This window comes from Phycodurus eques, chromosome 11 (genome assembly GCF_024500275.1).
Source record: "Phycodurus eques isolate BA_2022a chromosome 11, UOR_Pequ_1.1, whole genome shotgun sequence".
Taxonomy (NCBI): domain Eukaryota; kingdom Metazoa; phylum Chordata; class Actinopteri; order Syngnathiformes; family Syngnathidae; genus Phycodurus; species Phycodurus eques.
This window is the reverse complement of record NC_084535.1, coordinates 10,651,892-10,674,010: the sequence shown is the minus strand read 5'-3', so window position 1 is coordinate 10,674,010 and position 22,119 is coordinate 10,651,892. Positions and strand designations below refer to the sequence as shown.

The 22,119-nt window shown below is 42.8% G+C and overlaps 1 protein-coding gene across 2 annotated transcripts in view; it reads right to left on the bottom strand.

Annotated features, from left to right (window-relative positions):
• zmiz1a (zinc finger, MIZ-type containing 1a) overlaps positions 1 to 21,633 on the bottom strand; it is a 179,927-nt gene extending 158,294 nt beyond the window's left edge. The window contains exon 1 of one of the 2 annotated variants that reach the window (XM_061690045.1): positions 21,492 to 21,633. The gene's annotated coding sequence lies outside the window, so the exon portion shown is untranslated. The remainder of the gene's footprint in view (positions 1 to 21,491) is intronic. The other variant, XM_061690046.1, reaches the window with a different exon arrangement.
• Positions 21,634 to 22,119: the final 486 nt, after the last annotated feature.

Here is a 22,119-nt window from a genome sequence, read left to right as displayed (position 1 = left end):
GCTGGCTCCGGTCAGTGACAGAGACACCCTTAAGCATGGTTTTAAATAGGTCCAGCACTGGTGCAAAAACATGATTTTTGTAGTATGACAACTATTCAAACCCACCAGAGTGATTAAGTTCCTGACCCACCCACAATAGGTGAAAATCCGCAATGTAGTGAGAGATCATATAAAAACATTTGTGTAACAGATGAAGCCTTAAAATACACCTTCGACATTCTTTAAACCCATTTTAAATGCATTAAAATACACTTTTTAAACACATCGTAAACATATTTGAATGCCCAAAAATTTACAAGCACAAAAAGAAAATACTTTAAGTGTGCTGTCAATGAGTTCATTAACGTCATCGTGCATCATGTCACTGATGCTTTCACCTCGCAACCAGCTTGACTGCTTTGTCTACTACCGAATAAAGGATTTCGGCACGAGAGGACCCTTTGCAGTCGTAGATACATTCTGGACACAACTTTCCTTCTTCATTCACATTGCTATTGTGTAATCATACCAGTATGCCTTCAGCGTTGAAATTTGCGTCAGAATTCATTGCCTCCATGAAGTAGTATAGGGCATTGCGTGTGTACAGCGCTTTGAATGCACATATACAAATATCTGCAATATAGCCGGACAATGATAGGTCAAACACAATATAGTGTTTCGATTACTGTACAATAACTTTGATTGCTGTACAATTACAAGACATACAGTGGATATAAAAACTCTACCCAATTCTGATAAAATGCCAGTTTTTATGCGATATGAAAAAAGTTAGACCAAGATAAAAGCTTTCAAAACGTTTTCCACCATTATTTTGACCCTTATCATGGACAACTTCAATTAAAAAATAAGGTATTTTTGAGAGGGAAATTATGATTAAACAACTGAGATAATGTGGTTGCACAATTGTGCACACCCTGCCGTAACTGGTAATGTTAACCAATCACCTTCAAACTCACGGTAGTCAGCCTCTGATTAATCCCAAATAAAGTTAAGATGTTCTCGTCATCTTTTGTTGACAATTTCTTTCTTTTGACAATCCTGAGGTTTTGTGCTAATACTGACCAGTATTTGGAGCTGTTCATAATTCCCTCCACCTTGAATAAGGCCCCTTCTAAAGGACAACATGTTCACTGTAGGTATGGTGTCCTTTTGGTGATGAGCAGTCTAATATTTTTTTGAAGTATGGCCAAACATTTCACTCTTGGTTTCATCAGACCATAAAACTATTTTTCAAGTGTTTGGGAGTTTTCAAGTGTGTTTTGCCAAATGTAGCTGGGCTTGGATGTTTTTCTTTGTTATATAAGGCTTCCATTTTGCTATCCTACCCCATAACCCAGACATGGAAGACAGTAGATGTTATATATGATCCTAGCTCCTTAAATGTTCCTGACGGCCTCTTGGAAGCTTCCCTGACCAGTTTTCTTCTCGTCTCATCATCAGTTTTGGAGAAATGTCCAGTTGTTGGCAATGTCACAGTTTTGGCATATTTTCTTCAGTTGATCATAACTTCTTCACTGTGTTCCGTGGTATTTGAATGCCATGGAAATACTTTTGCACCAGTCTCCTGACGGTTACCTTTGAACAATGAGATATCTCTGCAAAGTGTGGAAGCTCTCTGTGGACTGTTTTGTGCAGCAACAAAAAATTCCGGAAAATCCAACTGGTATAGCTGAACTTCAATTTAATTAGAGGCACTTTAAATTGTGGCAGATGTGTGAGGACTCCAATTGAACATAGTTTGAATGTGATTGGTTAATTTTGAAAACATCACCATTTATAAGAGGGTAGGCTTGTTGTATGTGTTAAATCATCATATTTGCAGCCTATGTTTAAGAGATCAACACCATCTTTATGATCCTTTCACTTGATTGACTACCTGTGTTATTTAGTGATCATTTGAGCCCTAACCTCGACACACTAGCCCAATACAACCGCATGATCAATAGTCTTGTTAGGAACGGCTGACGGTGGGTTGAACATGTGCGATATTCAATGTCATAGCAAGATTTTTTTTGGTGAGAAACTGATGCAAGCTATTGAGCGAGTGAGAGGAGCAATGAAGTTTAGTACAGAGGACAAGCAGAGACGCAGGGCAATAAGTGGATCAACCCCTGCAGAGGGAAGGCAGACAAGCACTATTTTAAAACAAGACAAGTCTGCTGGAGCACACCATTGATCGTCTCAGGCGGCGAGAAGTACAAAGTGAGGCGAGGGGAGAAGAAGACAGCAAACCAGTGTGATACAGACGCTTACAGGAAGCGTGGATGGCCTTTTCTAGAGCCTCTCTTGATCTTACCCTCCATTCCTGTCTTGTTTGTTTCAACGCACATGCATGTGGACTGGGAAGGCAGACAGGCAGGGGCCCCAACCCGACCCGACCGACTGGCTGTGGGGAGCGCAGAGGTAATCAATGCGTGCTCACAATAGAGGTCCAACATCCAGAGAGCTAACAGCTCCCTCAGGCCACGGCAGAAAGCTGGAGGAAATAGTGGGAGTGTTGGGTGGGGGTTGGGTGGGGAGGATGCCAAAGGAGGGAGGATTTGAGGGGGCAGGCGGGAGGGGGGGTGTTAGGAAGACAGGGGATGCTGGAGGTAGGCGGGTGAAGAGATTTGGCGCCCTTACACATGGGTGTTGTTACTGATAGACATACACAAAAGGCATGTTCTTTTAAGGTTGCAGTGGCTCACTAACGCAATATGAGGTCCACAATTCACTCCCATCTGAAGAGGGGCTCTCCATTTAGCATAAATGAAGTGTGGTGGGCCAACGCTTTGGTGGTTGTTTGGGCAATAGCTGCTGTGATGAGGCTATTTTCAGTCGCCTTCGCCCTCATCTCATTGTTGCCCAGTTTTGTGTGTTTGCATGTTTTGAGCCCCCCCCCACACACACACACTTTTTTTGTTTTTTTTGCCTTATTATACAATGCAGTGTGTGACCTTGGGAAGAACATGTGCCAGAGGGATGCTGCAAGAGCTGAGTAAATGTGTGACCACTTTAACCTCTGTGTCATCCTTGACTGCACAACTGGCATGCTCACTTGTCACAGAGCAGCTCTCAGGAGGACACGGAACATTAGTAGTGCAGTTATGCGGGGTGTCTGCTTTGTTGTGGTGCACTGTGCTTAACAAATGGATGAGACCGCCACCCAATGTCAGGTTCATGCCACAGATGCCCATAATTTCACAGCAGTGGTCATTTCTGTAATGGTTAAATACACCAACAACATTACAATATGTTTTATGCTAAAAGAAAATGATTATTATTATTATCCATTAATTTTTTGGCAAATCATTGTATTCTGTTTTTATTTATGTTTAACACAACGTCCCAACTTCACTCGAATTGAGGTTGTAGATGTAAATACCATGAAATAAAAGCTGGAATACTGAACTTTTGTCACATATTCATCTTCATTCATCACGGGGGGGGGGGGGGGGGATCATCGGTCCCTTGGCCCCTCTTTTTTCCTAGCAAATCCTCTAAATAATCAAACTTTGATGAAGAAAATGAGAAATGTTCGCTTTCAAATGACACCACTGTCAAACCTTGCGAATCCCAACTACTGTAAGAGATCATCAGGTGTGCCTCTGGAAATTATCCAATTTTACCTAATTGGTCTGAAAACTACTATTTATTTATTACAAATAATGTATATTTGTTCATCAATCAATGCCAGTGACATACAGTGACAGGCAGAAATGGCTCACTCACTTCCTTACACTGAAGAAGCAAATTTATGAGTAAATTGAGACAAAGTGATAACTACTTCAGTATTTATACTTTTTGTAACATTTTTGTTTGGTGATATACCATGAGATTTTTCTGATGTAAAATATGTGCCTTGGCTCAATTAAGCTTGGGAAATATTGGTAATTCCAATCCCTGTTCCCTAAAAGCTTGCCAGACCATTAGTTGCTGATGTAGAAACATTACCCCATAGAAGTGTGAAAAAAATATAGCATCCAACAATTCTCTTTGTAATCATTCTAGAAAGCTTTCACTTGCTACATCTACAGTGCTCCTCTGACTGCACTTCATTTTGGAAAAAAAACAGGCTTGCAGACAAGCCACCTATAAGCGATTGCCTATTTCTCAGGATGACATTAATATAATAGCGCCGGCGCCGAAAACAACTTTGTATTGATTCCCGTAGGCTTTTAACCAGTCGATGGCTGCACTCAAACTTAGAATGCTTTGGTAACGCCATGTTTTCCAGCAAGGATTTGCAGCATATTAAAATGCTGTCTCGCTTTTCTACCGTTTGAGTGCTTTGTCTTCATTCTTATATATTTTTGTTCGTTTCTCTTGCAAATGAAGATGTAGTAAATATTAAAAGAAACAATAAATCTCATTGATCGATTTAAGTCCAGGGCAATTATCTCTTCTGGGCTTGTCACAACCTCGACAAAGGTTGTCAATGTTACCACATCTGTTGTATGGTGCTTTTATGCGTGCGTCACTGACTCATGCTCCCCTGCTAGCCTTATTGCGTCTCGACGCACTGGATATTGTGACTCACCCTGAAACCATTTAATGTTTGCTGATCCTGGAGTGAGTTCATGAAAACGAAAGACGGTGCTTAGGATTTTGTGGCCTTGCAGCAATGTGCGTTTAAGTGCGTCGTCAGGTGCAAAGTTAACTGGGTTTACTTCTTTGGAATGTGACGTTATTGCCACCAACAGGTACTAAAAATGTGTGGAGGGTTTTCCAGCTTACACTCTGTACTGTATGTTGTCCTAGCCTGTCATTGCCATGGAGTACCCAGACCCTTACAGTTATTTGTAATGTGTAATATCGGTGGATCAGCCCATACATCTCTGGTGTTGTCTTGGGTGCTAGCGTCGATGCTAATGTTACCATTCAGGGTAGTGACAAGACATTTGGTGTTTAACCTGAACAGTATTCCCTGCTATATCGTGGTTCATCATTTATGCTCCAGCTATATTGTATATTGGTCGTTTTTTAAAGCTTTTTACAGTATACTTACTGTAAGGCCCTCACATGTGGGAAAGGAGCGCTACAGTCGCCAATGCACTTATCAGCCGATTATTGAATGTTGGGAGAACAGTAAAACACATTAACACAATGACCACACTCACCGCGGGAGCTGCTGATGACCACAGCTCACGCCAAGATACTCACATGCAAACTCACCGCCACACGATATGCCAACTGGCTCCGCCTCTTTAAAGGCACATGCAGTTATCGAACATGCAGCCACTATTATTTTCTATAAATGTTATGCTTACAATTTTTTTTCAATTGTCAATTGAAATTGGAGCTTAAAACTAAATAAACAGGACCAATACGGAGTACTATGGAATAGACTAAAATTGAGAAATGGAGGGAACCGAGGCAAACTGGACTAAAACAGTAAGCCACGTACCCCACGGGAACATAAACATTGTGGAGTGATCACGTCAGAGTCTACTTTAATCACTGTTAAAGATGCAGTCTCCACATAATGTAAGACCATGTTTAATAGGGAATTTGCTGACAACATCTGGTAAGACTAAATTCTTTTAATTCCTCTGAGAGACTGCTTATATGCTTTGATACTGCTGTTTTGGTTAGCAATGGGTTTCAAATGGACACAACAGTTAACTACTTAATTGTGTGTAAACAATAGGGTCTCTGTACTGAGACAATTATGTTACTACCCTTTGTTCCTGACGGGGAAAGAAACGTGTCCATTTGAGGGAGGCCTTTATTTGTTTTAAGCAGAGGGAGGCCATTATTTGGGGAAACAGGATATTTCCCATTGGACAAAATTGTTTTCTTTGCAGTTCCACTGTACCTTAAACACAAATGTTCAAGCACAATTTGTAATGCAACCCATAGACCGGTCCCAAGCCCGGATAAATGCAGAGGGTTGCGTCAGGAAGGGCATCCGGCTTAAAACTTTGCCAAACAAATATGAGCGTTCATCCAAAGAATTCCATACCGGATCAGTCGTGGCCCGGGTTAACAACATCCGCCACCGGCGCCGTCAACCTGCAGGGCGCCGGTGGAAATTCAGCTACTGTAGGTCGAAGTCGAAGAAGAAGAGGTGGAAAGCGGGTTCTTCGTCAGAAAGAGAAGAGGAAAGCACAGAGCCGAGAACTGAATGTGGGCACTTTGAATGTTGGGACTATGACAGGAAAATCTCGGGAGTTGGTTGACATGTTGATTAGTAGAAAGGTTGATATATTGTGTGTCCAGGAGACCAGGTGGAAAGGCAGTAAGGCTAGACGTTTAGGGGAAGTGTTTAAATTATTTTACCATGGTGTAGATGGGAAGAGAAATGAAGAGTTGGCTAAGAATCTCTTGGAGGTGAAAAGAGTATCAGATTGAGTGATGAGGCTGAAACTTGAAATTGAGGGTGTTATGTACAATGTCATTAGTGGATGTGGTAGGATGTGACCTAGAGGTGCAAGAGAAATTCTGGAAGGAGCTAGATGAAGTAGGTCTGAGCATCCCAGACAGAGAGAGACTCTTGGTGTGTACTTGGTGTATCTTCTTGCAGGAAAGGAGAGAATGAGACTTGGTGGTGGAACCTCACAGTACAGGAAATTATACAAGGAAAAATGTTAGCTAAGAAGTGGGACACTGATAGGACCAAGGAGAGGCGAAAGGAATACATTGAGATGTGACATAGGGCAAAGGTAGAGGTGGCAAAGGCCAAACAAGAGGCATATGATGGCATGTGGAAGTGGCAATGATTAGTAAGGGGGAAGTTAGAAAGGCATTAAAGAGGATGAAAAATGGAAAGGCAGTCGGTCCTGATGACCTTCCTGTGGAGGTATGGAAGCATCTAGGAGAGGTGGCTGTGGAGTTTTTGACAAGCTTGTTCAATAGAATTCTAGCGTGTGAGAAGATGGAACTATAGAGGAATAAAGTTGATGAGCCACACAATGAAGTTATGGGAAAGAGTAGTGGAGGCTAGACTTATGACAGAAGTGAGTATTTGCGAACAACAGTATGGTTGCATGCCTAGAAAGAGTACCACAGAGGCAATATTTGCCTTGAGGATGTTGATGGAAAAGTACAGATAAGGTCAGAAGGAGCTACATTGTGTCTTTGTAGATCTAGAGAAAGCCTAGGGCAGCAGAACAGTGGTGAGTTGTGCTGTAGGTGTGACAGACAAATTTAAGGTGGAGGTGGGACTGCATCAGGGATCAGCCCTGAGCCCCTTCCTGTTTGCAGTGGTGATGGATAGGCTGACAGATGAGGTTAGACTGGAATCCCCGTGGACCATGATGTTTGCAGATGACATTGTGATCTGCAGTGAAAGCAGGGAGCGGGTGGAGGAACAGTTAGAAAGATGGAGGCATGCACTGGAAAGAAGAGGAATGAAGATTAGCCGAAATGAAAGAGAATATTGGTGCATAAATGAGAGGGATGGTGGGGGAAGTGAAGCTACAGGGAGAAGAGATAGCAAGGGTGGAGGATTTTAGATACTTGGGGTCAACCGTCCAGAGCAATGGTGAGTGTGGTCAGGAAGGGAAGAAACGGGTCCAAGTAGGTTGGAACGGCTGGAGGAACGTGTCAGGTGTGTTATGTGACAGAAGAGTCTCTGCTAGGATGAAGGGCAAAGTTTATAAACCAGTGGTGAGGCCAGCCATGATGTATGGATTAGAGACAGTGGCACTGAAAAGACTACAGGAAGCAGAGCTGGAGATGGCGGAAATGAAGATGTTGAGGTTCGCTCTCGGAGTGACCAGGTTGGATAAAATTAGAAATGAGCTCATCAGAGGGACAGCCAAGGTTCGATGTTTTGAAGACAAAGTTAGCGAGAGCAGACTTCGATGGTTTGGACACGTCCAGAGGAGAGAGAGTCAGTATATTGGTAGAAGGATGATGAAGATGGAGCTACCAGGCAAGAGAGCTCGAGGAAGACCAAAGAGAAGGTTGATGGATGTCGTGAGGGAAGACAGGAGGGCAGTTGGTGTTTGAGAGGAGGATGCAGGAGATAGGCTTACATGGAAAAGGATGGCGACCCCTAAAGGGACAAGCCGAAAGGAAAAGAAGAAGAAGAAGTTCAAGCACAATTTGTGAGTTTTCAAAAGTGCTTTTTGTCCTTCAAACAGCTTTAGTCGTGGTGTGATTTTGCTAGCAGATGTTGGCTGAGAGCAATCGCTCTGGCTTTCACATTAAAGCCTGGCACATAAATACACCCACAAATACATTAAAAAAATGTGTTTTGAGGCATGCACACACACACACACACACACACACACTTTTACTGCTTGCGTATTTTGGGTTGCATTAGCACGACTCCTTTCATAAATATCATACTCAGTAAGTGTGCACTTAGGGAATGTTGTACTGGTAAACTTGTGTATAAAATAAACAGTTCTACCTTAGCATCCTTCATGATTTGAAGACGAAGAGTAAAAGGGGCATTCATAACATAACAAGATCACCAGAAATCCATCTTTAGCGGGGTACACATATACTAAGAATTGGGGCAAATTCGAGCCTTCAGTCAGCAGATTATCTAAATCTAAAAGATTCTCCGAATTCATTATCATGTGGTGTGTAAGGAGCCCCAGGCATGACATTGAAAGAAAAGAAAATGTTGGCGACAATAAAGATATAACATGCGCATAAACGTCTAATTCGTGGCCACAAAATAGGTACAACATGCGCATGAAATACTAATTACCATTAACAACTTGGACATTAGGGGAAGCAAATGGTACACACCTAATTAATTCTGAGATTTCTTTCTAAATACATGAACATGATTAAAGATAACTGCTGGAAATGTACAAGAACAGAGAACTATGTCGTATTTAATATTGTAGATAGAGGGTTAAACTGTTTTTCACCATTTCAGTTTTCCAGATTTGTTTGTTACTGGCTAAAGTGACGCACTTGGCCGTCCGTCATGAGTCGACCCTCGCCCACTAAATAAGAATTTGAGCGCCTTTGTTCGCATCAGCGGTTATCCAGCACAATTTCTATGTGCAGTTAGCAAGCTACCTATACCCTGAAAATACGTCTTTCTTTCTGATAGTTCAATGGTGTGGCCACTTTAGCGTGCCTCGTTGTCAGCTGTGAGTGCGAACACGTCGTACAGAGAAAGCCAGAAGAGGAAAAATACTTTAAGAAAATACTTTATAGTCAGCATGTGGACCGGGGCTTCAGGCTGGCGTAGCCGCTTTAGAGTGCCTCATTGTCAGCCAGGCATGCCAGCACGTCACAGAGAGAAGGTGGAAGAGTGAGGAGGGAAAAACAAGTCTGATATGACTGCCAGCGTGTGGACAAGGGCTTCACGCTGCTGTGGCTGTTTTAGAGTGAGCACTTTGTTGCTGGATTGAAAAAGACCACAATGATAGATTCCAGCCACTGGAGGCTTTAAGCGGATATATTTTTACGGCTCTCACATGTAGTTATGTGTAGGAATAAGAAGGTAGCATATGTTTTTCCAGGTCGTAGTACTTGATCGACAATTGAGCGGAGGCGTGCTTTCAACGCAATCACCAGACAAGCCCACAACATTCGTGAGCGGAGAAAATAACTTCATTTTTCACGATTTTAATGCCTCATTTTATGTACTATCATTCAAATGTGGCAGTGTTGTTAACATCAGTCTTCTCTGTGGTGTGTTAAATTAACAAGACCTATTTAGATTCACTTTCGAGGTACTTTAAGGTCGTACCTCCACTGCTAAAGCAGTCAGGCTCTCAATAGTCTATTTACATGCCTCGAAGTCGTAATGATGAGTTTGATTGCCAGGCTTGGCAGAGTTCTTTGTAACTTTGTAGTATTTCATGCACGTTGTACCTATTTTATGGCCACAAGTTAGTATTTGATGGCCACAAATGAGTATTTTGTACACATTTTATAGCTATATTGTGTCCACAAATTTCACTGCGCCTTATCATGTCTGGAGCTCCGTGGTGTGGTGTTTGTTATGAGTGATAACAGTTGACAATCGTAATAGGAAAACCTGTTCAATATTTACAATGGCAAATCCTTAAGTGTGGTCAACACCGAGTTCGGCCGAGCCACAGTGTCTGTGATTGTAACGTGAAACGGAACGATGGCCAATTTGGAAGGGACTGAAACTCCAGCTGCCGCGGACTCAAATAGAGGACTGGTTTTGTTGTGTGTCTCCCAAGTCACTGACACCAATAAAAATGACAAGGAGAGGAGTTTACAACCGCAATCTAGTTACTAGATAACCTAGGGGTTTCTACTACTCTTTCTTGTATTTTCCAGCAGTCTGTATGCCCTATGGCACCATGCTGCCTCTCACAGGTTAATCTTTGAACTACGTCAGCCATCTGGTTTTGGGAAAGAGAGTTGCGAGGGTACAGTCACGGTACAGACCTCAGGAGACACTCCATTGACAGCCTCTGTGATAGAGGCCCAGGTATCTTTTTTGTTTGTCATCAACATTCCAGTGTAAACGCTTCGAAAAAGTGTTGTTTTCATTGCCTCCACTTATGACACGAAAACACACTTGGCGCGTTTTTGATTATGTGAAAATCGATGTGTGTTTAGACGGCTTCATCAACAAAAACATCGGCCGAAGCCTACTTTGGAGCCTGACACGTCTCAAATCTGGGTGATTTAGTAGATTAACAGTGACTAATCGTACAAGCAGCCACTCCTTGGGCCTCCAAAGAGCTCTTGAGCCACCTCTCAAATGACTCCAGAGGGCAAGTGCTTTGTGCCTCCCAGTCCAGCTCGGAGCTGCCGGGCCTGGGGAAGAGGTATCCAATCTCCTCCAGAGAAAATAAATAACGCCCTTGTCTGAGAGTGACCGGCGCTCGCTCCCAGACTTTAAAGGCGGCTCGTGTTGCCGTGGCCTCTGACAGGAGCAGACAGGTTGTGTCTGAGAGAAATACCTTCCCACATGATGACATCACACGGAGGAGCAAAGCATGGAGAGGGCCAAGAGTGACTCCACTGCCTTGGCTCAATAATACTCAATCACAACCAGTTTGTTATGTTGCGTGATGTTACCCGCAAGAACAAGCTGTCTTATCTGATCTCAACCGTGACTGTACGTGTCCGTGAAGAAGACAGCGCCATTCTTTATGCGTATGTGAGAAAACATGACCTTAATTCCTCAAAGCGGCTCAGAAAGTACTGTTCTCCACTTAACATGTAAGCCCTCCTCCCTCAACACACACACTCAATCTCTTCTTGATGAAGTAATAGTGTGATCTAACGAGGCAGAGTCTATTGTGTGGGTGGAAATTAGCTGCCATCACCCAGTTCCCAGTGAGGGTGGTCTCCCCTGGGCGCTGTGGCTGACATTAAAAGGGATTTGTCTGTGAAGATCTGACTCTATTACTGCAGATAATGCCCCCGTTAGACAACCACATAGATCGCACAGTGAAGTGTCGTCGTCCCCCCACACACACACACAGACACACTTGTAATCGGGTGCATCTAAATGATCTAAATTTGCCTCATGTAGGCTTCATCTGCAATGCTCAAGAAGCGTGTGGTTTTAGTAACAAAGATGTTGTGATAGTTGCAGGTAAAAAAAAAAGAGTAGGGACAGCACCACCTGCTGGATGCAGGAAGGGTCGCCTGTACAGAGAAAGAAGGAGAGGATCAGCCTTTCCCATGGAAATCTGATGAAATGTTGCTCAGCGCAGTTCCACTCACAATTAAACTGAGTGAATGGGTTACTATGGTGCGCATGAGTTTCTGGTTGCAACAAAAAAAAAATACAGTAATGTTTTCCAAAGATGGAGATGGCCCAACGCAACCTCTGTTTTGAGTGTTGTGTGTAACCAAGACAGACTAAAGCTGGATTTAAAAGATTTCCTACAACGATAGGCATCAGTTAACAATGATCAGTTATTGAAGTATAAGCAATTGTTGCTCAAACTTTGTATCAATGAGGTTATGTTTTGTGTTACGTGGGATTATAATTAGTCAACGTTATACTGTTGACAACGCAAGCACTCTCCTAGCTCTTACATCACTGGACTCTCTGTGACAGAAAATTTCATTTCAAAGATCGTAAGTTCTTATTAAGCTCTTATTAAGTTAAACCCCTACGGGCTACTTTCACAAGAATGTAAAAGTTAAAAGGGCATCGTTTCTGCTGTTGGCTTCAATGAATGGAGCCTAAATACACAAAAATAAGTAAATACCATGGGTGTAATGGTAAAATTCCAATCGCACATATAAACTGACAAAGGGTCTTCAAAAGCCGGTTGCTGTAGTTGACAAACAGTTGTTGTGTATAGTGTTTCTTGAGAAAATGCTATCGCAGTATGACAATGTTTTGAAGGGCCATGTCAACAGCAATCTTTTGGACAATGTCGTCGTCGTCGGTAGAGTATGTGTATAGATTGTTTTCCTATGAATGTACCCCAAGAGAAACCCATCTGTAACACTGGTCTCACTCTCATATCAGGGATCTCCCCCCCCCCCCTCTGTATCATAAGCGGCCTTTCAGCTGTACAAACATTTCAGTCAAAATGGACTCTGGACTTTGGTGACCACTGAGCTGTAAACCCACCCTCATGTTGCCACATTACGGGGAGCAAACAAAAACATGAGTCATCCTTGCATAAGAGCCAGTCCCTCCGCACTCGCATCTCGGGCCACCTGACCGCGGGCTCACCTCGTCCGCATATCCTACTACTGTTTGGAATGTGTTGTCGGGCAACTGTGTCTGTATATACGGCATGGGGAAACTCTGACAGGAAACCTCTTGGCTCTGTGGAAAATTAGATGCCATTACAGCGCGTGGTCGTGTTTGTTAGATAACTGAACAAGCTCCTTTCCTGTTTTTTGTTTACATTGTAAAACAGTACTTGTCTTGTAAGCGTAATGCTGTGATTTTCCAAACAATCAACAGCTTAATCTGCGCATTGGTCCATGAACCCTGAGCACCCCTCAGCTCCATCCTCATTACTATAAGCAGCCTTTTACTAATTAACACCTCCCTCCCCCAACACCACCCCCTTATTTGTATTAGAGAGATGGCAAAGAAAGCCATTACAGGACCTCTACACTGCTCAGTGGGTCCTATCAATTTCCTGTTATTGTTGGCAGTTGAGCTGAAGCCCCAGTATCGATCCCTCACCAGTGGAGAAGATAAGGTGGGGAATCGAGATGGATTCCATATCTATTATCTAATGGAATTCCTCCTCCTAGAAAGGGCTATAGATTTTCTGCCATTGAGGCTGTGAAAATGTGTGTCCACAGGCTCTTGCTGCTTCCTCACGGGTTTGTGAGTGTGAGTGTCTCCACTCACAGTGCAGAGTGATGCTTTTTCGAGGATGGATTAATGCAGAAAGCTGAATATGGCTGAAAGTGGCACCGAGGCGTTGCAGACTGGTGAAGCATTGATGGGAAATGTGCGCTCTCTATGAATGCGGATGGACCTGCAGTGCTTCAAATGGCCGACTCAGAGAACACACGATGAGGCGCTGGTCAAATCCAGACACCCAAGTGGTGCCACAAAGAGGTTGTCCAGCAGACTGCAGATTAAACATCTTAGTATTATTTGATGCTTTTGCCCATTAAATACAGTTTCAAATGATTGCACAATGAAAATGGTGCCTTGCGATATGAGTTTGTCATTCCGCGACCACGCTCATAAACTCAAAACACTCTTATCGTACCGAAAAGAAACAACAAAACTTGTTGTAATGTGTATTTTAATGAGGGGGAAAAGCTCTCCGTAATATTGTACAGCACTTGACAAAAACAAACAGTAAAAATGACATAATTAAATCAAATTAAAAGCAGTTTTTGACACACCGCATCAATTGAATAGCCATTGTGCTGCTGCCCACCTTGGCCACCTGGGGGCAGACAGATATACTGTTCATTATGACGTCCCAACACTTCTCAGTTAATTAGTATGGCAGTAATATGAGTTGTTCTTTGCAGACGATAAAGAATATCTGACTGTGAGGACTGTTATACTGACTGTATAACTGACTGTCCTGCACTGTTTGTGTTCAATTTCCTGCTTAAAGGGTTACAGCACAGCAACATAGACGCTATTTAGCATTAGCATTAAGCTAGCAGACTTAAAGGCGAAGCTGTGTGGTTGTTTTCAATACACAAGGTGCAATTCTCTTAGTTTTATGTTTAACTGGATCGTAAACTTAAAAATGGAGAGGCATAATCGAAAAGGATCGTCAAAAGAATGGAAGCATGCAATAAAAGCAAATTGAGATGCATTGTAAAACACAATGCGTGCGCTTCGAACGCATGAGTTGAAAGACACAAGTGGTCTTTAGTGTTGATAACAGCAGAGTCGGGTACTGATTACCTGTAGGCGTGTATTAAAAAGCAATGTGTACTTCACTTTGAATAATAATAATCATAATAATAAAAAGTCATTAAAAAAAAAAAAACATAACAAATTGAGTCCAAAAGGCAGAGGTTAGACTAGCTACCTGATGAATCAATAATGAAGCAGGGTGGAAAAGCGCATGGGGGTGCTGGAGTGATTTTTAAGAACCAGGCAAACCACATTTTAGTTTCAATATAGTTGCCCAAGAAAACCAGTTTTTAACCCAGTATCATTACCCTCCAGTTGCTCCGTTTTCTAAAGCAAAAACCAGTTGAAATGGGTTGCAGCTATGATACAATTGTTTTACAGTTTTTGTCAGCTCTCTTTTGTTCCTGTGGCCCGGACATTGCCCTTTATCAGCGCATCAGATAAATTGCGCAGATCATCCTCCTCCTTAATTACAAACAGGCACCGGCTGACCTGCTGCTGATAGCGGCTCGGATGCTCATTTTCTGACCACCTAAGGACATTAGAGAGGATTTAATCCTTGCAAATGGACACCACACAGAGGTAATGAGGGAGGTTTTACAGGCCTAGCATCTTTATAACCCCTTGTCGACCCATATAGTTGTGGACAATATCTGGTAGGGATCGGTCCTTGACTGTTTAAAATGAGTTTAGAGCACAATCATTCATGTCTGTAGAAAGCAAAACCTTTTCAATGTAATTTTTGTTTCTGCAGTGGTACTTTGACTGTCAAGTTGAATTCATTCCGTGACCATGCTCCTAACTAAAGTCACTTGCAAATCACGTTTCCCAATTGAAATGAAAAGAAATGCCAGGAAATAATTTGTTCCAGCTCCATGGGTCTGAATTACTAGCGCCCGCTACTATTTGCTGCCAAGTAGTGACATCAACTAAACCCTCCAATGGCTCAAGACAGACAACGACGAGTATTGTAAATGAAGCAATGTTTTGAACCGTTCATTACTTTGACAACGTGCGCACACATGCATGCACACGCCACAAGTGCTGAAACAGTGTTCTCACCACACAGAGCCCCGGGATCAATCTCAACACACGTGGGATAGACACAACACTAGGGATGGGCATAAGAATTGGATGGAATTGATTAATTATGTCTTGAAGCAACTGGATTCAAAATGATGTTGATTTCAGATATGCAAAGATGAGGCACACTAAAACCGATCATGTAACTGAGCGAGCTTTCCAAGTGAGAACACATTCTTACGCCACGTCTAGTCTATCACGAACCTATACGAACGCAGTAGAGAGGTATGTATGAAAAACACACACCCCGGTCGTCATGGTAACGAAATCTGTACTCTGCATTGGTTCCGCAGTCGAGGATACAGGGTGACCAGTCGCTCATTTCCATTTTCATGAGACAGGACCCCCTCGCCGCCACCCGCCTTCACCAAAAAAATTTGGCTACATTCCAGAAAGCTTAAATAACAGGGTGTAGTAATTGTGCTGTAATGAATGTAATTTTAACAGCATGTCACTAACATGATGTTAAGACATTTGGGCACTGTTTTAAATTGTGAAAAAAATAATGCATTCCCTTTATTATTTTTTATATTGTAAAGAAACAGCCAAACTACCATTAACTTGTGGCGCATGAACACAGTTTAGGAATTCATGCTTGATATCGCCAACTAGTGGCCTATAATGCACATTATAGTGTTTTCAAACACATTTGCTGGTAAACAGAGATCGTACTGACAACTTCTTATGTACAAGGGATCCTCGGTTTGACTGACTGAGAGCATTTCCTGCCGACACGCTGCCTATTTAGAGGAAGGCGGACGTGACTGAGGACAGAATGCGGACGTAAAAGGGGAAGGGTGCGCGTGACAGAGGAGGCTAAAGACACGCCCCCAGTTGGTATATAGTTCCGGAATGTGCATCGGTTAGGCTAAGGACCCCCGAAAATGACACTTCCGAAGAGACACGCTTACGAAGCACAGTTTAATCTGTAAGCTATTAGTTACGCGGCGGAACGTGGGAATCGAGCAGCCGAGAGACAATTCAAGATCAACGAATCCATGGTTCGCAAGTGGCGGAAGCAGGAAAACGAGCTTCCCCAAGTCAAGAAGACGAAGCTGAGTTTCCGCAGAAAAAAAAAAGAAAAACAAAACGCGGAAACAAGGCGAGGTGGCCCGAGTTGGAAGACCAACTCGAGCAATGGATTAATGAGCAAAGAACCGCTGGGAGAAGCGTCTCAACAGTCACCATTCGACTGAGTGCAATAACTCGGAGCTTGCCATCATGCCGGGAGGCTTGACGAACCACTGGACAGCCGTGTAAACAGGGCCTTCAAAGTGAAGTTGCGAGCGGCGTGGGGGCCATGGATGACAGATGACGAACACAGTTTTACTAAGACTAGGAGGCAGCGCCGGGCGAGTTACGCCTCAATTTGTGAATGGATTGTGGATGCTTGGGCTAACGTGTCTGCTTGCACTGTTGTTCAAGCTTTCGTAAAAGCCGGCATCATTGCTGAACAGCCCCCCGGCAACGAGACTGACTCGGACAATGACGAGAGGGAATCTGGCGTGTTGGATTGAGAACTTGCCCGGCTGTTCATTTTGGATACAGAAGATGAGGACTTTGATGGATTTGTGGATGAGGATTGATCAAAAAATAACATGAGTACATTGTTAAATACTTCAAAAAAGTACAACCGAACTCAGTTTTGCTCCCGCTGCCTTTTTAAAAACATTGTTTCAGCGTGCATGCATGCTACCATATGTTTTAAGCTAGCGTATGTTTTACCATGCATGCGCCCAATAAAACGGTGCGCCTTATGTATGTGTTAAATACAGAAATAGACCCCGTAACTGAGACTGCGCCGTTTAATACGGTGCACCTTATGGTCATGAAAATATGGTATAGTGTTTCTACTTGTTAAACAGCACAATACTGTAAGCTCACCAGAAGGATTACAAAATGCAGAGGACATAAAAAGTATACACGCCCCTTTTCAAGTGCCAGGTTTTTGGTGGTGTAAAATAATTTTGACCAAGATATAGCATTTTCAAACTCTGTCCACCATTAATGTAACCTAGAATTTGCACAACTCTCTTTCTGAGAGCACAGGTAAAATAAAAAACTGAAAGAAACTTGAACGTGACTGACTTGAACTTGACCTATGTGAATTTAGAATCTGACTGTAGGGGTCCACGGTTTACGATGGAGTTCTGTTCCTAAGGTAGCGATGTAACCCAAATGTATACCTAAATCAGTGTGCGGTGAAGTCTATCACTAACATATGCTAACTCAGTAGTAAAGTCATAATTACAGTAAAAGTTTGCATTAAAAACACTTCTAGGCCATGAATATAGAACAATCCGATGAGAAAAAGTAAGTACGGAAGTAACTGGGCATGCCTTCTTGTGCATGACGACATATTCTTACAGCGGTACGCAAACGACTTCATTTTGTTTGTAATCTCAAAACATCGTATGTGGGTCCTATCGAAAACTGAGGAACCCTTGTAAAAATAAACAATTACAATTTCAATGCCCTCCCTGGTGTGCATACAGCAGAGTTTATGTTGAAATCAGTATGCACATCACTTTGCAGGCACTTGCTTTACAAGGCACACATAACCACTGCACTATTTACCTACAGTATATCTGTATCTATAACAGCAGGTGGCAGGTAAATGGCCTTCCTGTTTTACTTTCACTCAAAACCCACAGACATAAGTTCCCTGTAATGGAGAAGGTGATACAGCCTGAGTGGGTAAACGAATGTCATCAGCAATTACAGGCTGCCGTTATAGCGTCAAACATAGCGGCCACGGCACATACGGGTCAGGAGTTTGCCATGTATCATCGGGATTACAACCAATCCGCACAGTAGCGCGTGAGACCATCACAGCCAAGGACGTCTCAAGGGCAGCCAGACCGGGAGAGGACAAGCATACACACAATGTGTGCGAGCAGCAGCCACATAAAAGAGCAGGTGATTAATGTGCATATGACGAGGCCAAACAATGTGATCCCACGGCAACAAGGGGTTGGATCATACCTCGGAGGGAAGTGCACTACATCTTGTTGTCCTTCATCCACATCTTTAGCTGGCACTCTGATCATTGAGGATGGTTTATTGGAACATTAGTGGGCTTTTGATGTTAAGTTTAGAGGTACGGCATGTAAAAGATAACAACAAGCATACAAAATAACCCCAACATTGAACTGTTAAAGTGGAATCTCTAAATGCTAATAAGGGTGGAACATTTGGAATTTGACCAACATTTTCCTCAGTTCATCATCAAAACAATAACTCTAGCTATAGGTTTGGCCTTTTGGAGCGCCTGTTAAAAAGAGGAAACCGCTGTCATGTGTGACATGAGGCGAGACACGCCATGGGCTATAAAGAGAAGAAGAAAGTGAGATGACAAACGTATTAATTGAGAAACATTGCCATGTTCCAGTCCTTAAGTCCAGCATTACCATGCACGTTAAGAAAGTGCATTATATTGTTTTCACATTTCATAACTTCTTTTTCCACTTGTGTGTCAAATTAAGCGCCGCACACCCCGAGTGAAAAGGCGGAACATGACTGAAGTGGACCAGTGCGAATAAATTAGACAGATTAAAATTAGATTAAAAAGATTAGGCGATTCTTCACCGCACACCGGGCATTTGAACGCCGCGCCCCGATGTGCCGCAATGCTGCAACGGAAAAACTGCAACCCTGTGTCAGGCTTTGACGCTCCACATACAAGATACTTAACTGTATAGCTTTTTATTGAACCAAAAAAACATGGTGTGATTGTCAAGGAAGAAGCAGATTGCCACAAAGACAGAAAACAGGATAGAATAAAGGAGAAAGTGTGGATATTTTGAGAGGCTGTTGACTGCACCCGTGCATTTTGGTGACAGGGACTCGCCTCGCTTTGATTTCTCACTACAGTACTTGGTGTTAGAATAAAACACGTGCGTGTGTGTGTGTGAAAGCTCTTGTGCATTTTTGATTGGCTCTTACATCTACAACATTTTAATTGCGGCTAAACTAGAGGCCGATGGCCGTCTGTTCATGAAAACGAGTTACCAGACCCCGCGCACTGACAGTTCAGTCGGGTTCGGCCACGTCACTCGGTGTGCGTCGGCCTTAAGAATGCTACAAAAAGCGGTGGGATCTCAGTTTGTATTAAGCATATGTGATTTATCAATACATTTGTGTGTTTTGTGTGCGTTGTTTTATTTTACGATTACTTGATAGGTTAGGACATTTTTACATTTGTGAGACGATTAAGAACGACAGAAAAACGACAGACTTTATGATGGCGAGAGACTAACATTACAGTCGACAAATACTTTTATGACAGTAAATAAAAGACACCGTGGGGAGAAGGAGAGAAAGGACCAAATAAGATAGATAGATGTGTGAGCAAAGAGGCCTTCACTGCTTTTTTTAGAGGTTTTCCCAAGAGGCTGTCACACGGAGCTAATCTCAACCAATGCACGTACAGTCTATTAGCAAGGATCAGGTCCGAGGGTAGAAAAAGGTGACGGGTAGAGCATGAGCGTGAAGAAGAAGGGAGGGCAGTAGATGGATGGCAGGGCAGGTAGAAATCAGGTAGGATGTCAAAGGAATGTTTCTGTCATCACCTCCTTAACAAGACATCCCGTGAGCTTGTCGTTGCTCCAGTGTGTAGGAGGCATTATTTGAAAAAGGCACAGAGACTCATTAGATATAACCACAATACCATGTTCAGACTTAATATGCAGTTGCAAAAAATCTCACGCGGGGCCCTCTGTTGGCTATGAAACACCTTATTATTAAGTCTTAATGTGTTCAGAATCAACGGGAAATATGGACAGCTGAGAGGTTCCACTTTTGACACCATTAACATGAATCTATTTGTCCCTCGGTGAGCACTCTGGCGCCAGACAAGACAGTTTGTCACCTCCCTGAACATTTAAGGATGACTCTTTGCAGGAGGGGGGAGCGGCTAGGGGTTTCTAACATAACGAGATCAAGCTCCGAAAAGCCAACAGCAGGGGAAGGCAAAAACATATCTGATAACAATTAAGCATGTGGCGGAGTGGTGTAAATATGTGATGTGACTCCAGCTGGAAACGACAAATCTTCAGTCTGTCACTTTGGAGTCTCTGTCAGCGGTGTGATAAATGATTGTCATGAAATTGAGCCTTAACAGCAAAATCCTCTAAAAAACCTACAGACATTATGTTTCCAACCGGGCTTCCTCCAATTGTTTATAATACAGTGTATATGTGTTGATAATATTATACAATTGAAATATATGTATATCATCGCTGTCCAATGAATCCATTGCATGTCATGTTTCTTCTTTTTTCTCAGGAACAATAAAAAGATGCCCTGCGAGTGGCTGGCGAACCAGTTCAGGGTGTACCCCGCCTCGTGCCCGATGTTAGCTGGGATAGGCTCCAGCACGCCCGCGACCCTAGTGAGGAGAAGCGGCTCAGATAATGGATGGATGGATGAACAATAAAAAGCTGTTAACAGAGACAAACTTCATTTGACAACACTGCACTGGAATTAAAAATATTTAGCGCCATCACAGTATGTGAAAAAGTGTCTTGTTATTTTGAGGCGGACATAATCATCATCATCACGTAAAAATGACTTTCAGAATCAGAATCATCTTTATTTGCCAAGTATGTCCAAAAAACACACAAGGAATTTGTCTGCGGTAGTTGGAGCCGCTCTAGTACGACAACAGACAGTCAATTGACAGAGAACCCTTTTGAGACATAAAGACATTGACAAAAAACAGTTACCGACCAATAAAGGGTTTCTAGTTATCTGGTAATGCTGGTACAATTTTTTTTTTATTTTTTTGACAATTGTGCAAAAAGATGCAAAGTCCTCTAGCACTTAGAGCAGTTCGAATGACTAATCTCGCAATGACCATTGTGCAAAGGTAGTGCAATAATCTGGGACAATGTTGATTGTGCAAATGTTGCAGATACTCCTCAGTCAGTGTGCAAATGGTGCAGATGGTGCAGATGCTACTCTGCCATGAGTGGCCAGTAATGGTAAACAACAGATATGCAAATAGTGCAGCATGGCGAGACAACTACAGTGAGTGCACGAGTATGTATAATTGGCCCGACAGAAATGTGACAACAAACTCAGACAAAAAAATTGGCAGCATGTTGCAATGGAATTGTAGGTTAGCTGTTTAAGAAGTTGATTGCAAGAGGGAAGAAGCTGTTGGAATGTCTGCTAGTTCTAGTTTGCATTGATCGGTAGCGCCTACCTGAGGGAAGGAGCCGGAAGAGCCGGTGACCGGGATGTGGGGGGTCCGAGAGGATTTTGCACGCTCTTGTCTTAGTTCTGGCAGCGTGCAAGTCCTCAAGGGTGGGTAGGGGGGGTACCGACAATCCTTTCAGCAGTTTTGATTGTCCGTTGCAGTCGGAGCTTGTCCTTTTTTGTAGCAGCACCAAACCAGACTGTGATGGAAGAACACAGGACTGATTCGATGACCGCTGTGTAGGCAGCTACGACAGATCAAGTCATTTATATTCCTTTAATCTTTTATCAACAAAGTTCACAATGTCATCAAAGCAACATCCATCCATTTTCTATTGAGCTTGTCATCATTAGGATCACGGATGAGTTGGGAGCCTATCCCAGTTAACTTTCGGCGAAAGGCGATCACAGGCCAGCATTTATAGTTCATGTAATTCGCTAGTTTCAAGGCAAATTTAGCTTCATTTTGATCAATCAGACTCAATTCACTGGAAATATACTTTTATTTTCATCTGTTCAAAACATTACATTCATAATTCTAGTTTGTCGATAATTGATTCATTAAAACAAACGGACGGCGATCGGCTATCCTCTTCTCTGCGTTGTGTCGATTGTCTCTTAATACAAAAAGAATG